The 2,565-nt window shown below is 46.7% G+C and overlaps 1 pseudogene; it reads right to left on the bottom strand.

Annotated features, from left to right (window-relative positions):
• Positions 1-360: 360 nt before the first annotated feature.
• Hdac1-ps9 (Histone deacetylase 1, pseudogene 9) lies at positions 361-1,872 on the bottom strand (annotated as a pseudogene).
• Positions 1,873-2,565: the final 693 nt, after the last annotated feature.

Here is a 2,565-nt window from a genome sequence, read left to right as displayed (position 1 = left end):
AGTTAAGTTTTTCTGCTTGCCCGGGGTGGGTGGGAAGGTAGAAACAGAACCAATCTAAAAATGGCTGATATTACCTAAGCCTGAAAAGGGGTCCCAGAAGACACAGTCACCCCTTCTCAAAAGCTTAACAAGGCATCGTAGCAGAGCTCCTAAGCAGGCACTTGCAGTTCAGGATTTTGTCTTCCAGTTGTTTCCTTTTCACCTGGACCCTACGTGGTTCAAAACTCAGACCTGGGGCAGGACGGACAAGGGAGCTCTGGGAAGAGTTCTCCCAGCACCACTGCCCTGTGCACTGGTCCCTGGTTCCTATCTAGTCCCTGGGACATTATATTTAATATATTTTATATAAATACACAGGAATAGAAAATATAAAATCTGAGAAATTGAGGGAAAGTGAGGGACTTGGAGAGAAGATGGAGCTGCAGACCTTTCTCAGGCTATCTTGACCTCTTCTTTGACCTCTTTGGCTTCTGGCTTCTCCTCCTTGGTTTTCTCCTCTTCTGTGACTTCTTTTTTTCTTCGGGATCTTTTTCTTTCTCACCTTCTGTTTTGACTCTTTTGGCTTTTTTGAAGTTAGAAGAGTTATTGAGACCTCCTTCTCCCTCCTCATCAGAATCAGAGAATTCCTCTTCACAGGCAATGCATTTGTCAGAGGAGCAGATGGAAATTCGTTTGTCAGGGTCTTCCTCATCGTCATCACCGCTCTCTTCTGGGATGGCATCCTCTGGGATGGCCTGCATTTGGACCTCAGGGACATGGGGCAGCATTCTCAAGTTCTCAAAGAGCCGCTGCTTGATCTCCTCCAGGTATTCATTAGTGTTCTGGTTAGTCGTGTTAGAAGGGCTGATATGAAGCTTGAAATCTGGTCCAAAGTATTCAAAGTAGTCATTGTACGGTAGCTCATTAGGGATCTCTGTGTCCAGGGCCACAGCTGTCTCGTAAGTCCAGCACCGAGCAACATTATGGATGGTGTAGCCACCTCCTCTCAACATTAGCATCGGCAAGTTGAAACTCTTCACGAACTCCACACACTTGGATGTCCTTTGATGGTCAGATTGAAGCTACCTAGCCAATCCCCAGACAGGGAGTCTGAGCCGCACTGTAGGACCACTGCACTAGGCTCTCCATTACTTTGGACATGACTGGCTTGAAGATGGCTTCACAGGACTCATCATCAATGCCGTCTCGGAGTGGGTAGTTAATGGCGTAGTACTTGCCTTTGCCAGTCCCAATATCGCGTAGGTCCCCAGTTACTGGGAAGTACTCTCCTTATTTATGAAAGGACACAGTCATGACCCAGTCTGCAGTATAGAAGGCCTCTTCTGTGCCATCGCCATGGTGAGTATCAATGTCCATACACAGCACCCTCTGGAGATACTTTAGCAGTTCCAGGATGGCCAAGACGATATCATTGACGTAACAGAAGCCAGATGCTTCAGAATTCTTTGCATGGTGCAGATCCCCGGCCCAGTTCACAGCGATGTCCGTCTGCTGCTTATTGAGTTTCACAGCACTTGCGACAGAACCACCCGTGGACAACTGACAGAACTCAGACAAGCCATTAAATACCGGACAGTCCTGACCCACGTTGAATCTCTGCATCTGCTTGATGTATTCAGACATACTGTCTGGGCGAATAAAACGCAAGAACTTGATGTAGTCATCACTGTGGTACTTAGTCATCTCCTCAGCATTGGCTTTGTGAGGACGATAGATTTCCATTTTTCGATAGAGACCATAGCTGAGCGGCAAATTATGAGTCATTCGGATTTGGTGAGGCTTCACTGGGTGCCCTTGTCCATAATTGTAGTTTCCAGCATCCCCGTCGTAGTAGTATCAGACTTTCCTCTTAGTGCCCCGAGTCTGCGCCATCTTGCTCGCCGCCCGGACCTCCCGTTAGTCTCGGACTGCTGATTTCAAAGCCTTGATCTCCTTTGCAAGAGGACTCCAGGATTTTGAGAAACTGTTTTAAAGATGTCCTTTCAAATCCAAGTTTAAAGGGAATCAGCAATCGATTGATTGTGCATTTGCAGCTCACAGACGGACGTAAATGTCCTATTCTTCTTCCATGTGACCCCTTACCACTGTCGGTGAAACCAGATTCCAGATCACATTAGCCTAATGCTGTCCTCAACTCCACTAGCACAACATAGTCTCTAGTTAGTAAGCATATTGAACAGAGTTAGAACTTCCTGTTTAGTCTCTGCCGCTACCCATCTGAGAACAACAGGATCATTCTCTCATCAGGTCAGCATGCCCACCAAACAAGAGACATTGCTGTGGTTGAAATCCATCAACAAAAGCACAGGTAAAATTAAATGTCTTTTTCCCATTTCAAACTGGACAAAGCAAAGGAATGGAGACCTTGAATAATGTACTACATCTGGAGATCCAAAGAAAGATGGAAAGGAGTCATGAGTCCACAAATTCCTTCATCATCAAACTTCAGCTTACTACCTGAGAGGAACAGGCCTCCGACCATCACTGCTCTAAATGACAGGCAAGCCTGCGAGAGGAAGCCACTACACACCGGAAGGCACTCCGGTGTCTCCCTGTGCTGTAAGC

This window comes from Rattus norvegicus, chromosome 10 (genome assembly GCF_021556685.1).
Source record: "Rattus norvegicus strain SHRSP/BbbUtx chromosome 10, alternate assembly SHRSP_T2T, whole genome shotgun sequence".
Taxonomy (NCBI): domain Eukaryota; kingdom Metazoa; phylum Chordata; class Mammalia; order Rodentia; family Muridae; genus Rattus; species Rattus norvegicus.
Note: the sequence above shows the minus strand (reverse complement) of the source record. Positions and strands in the feature narration are given on the sequence as shown.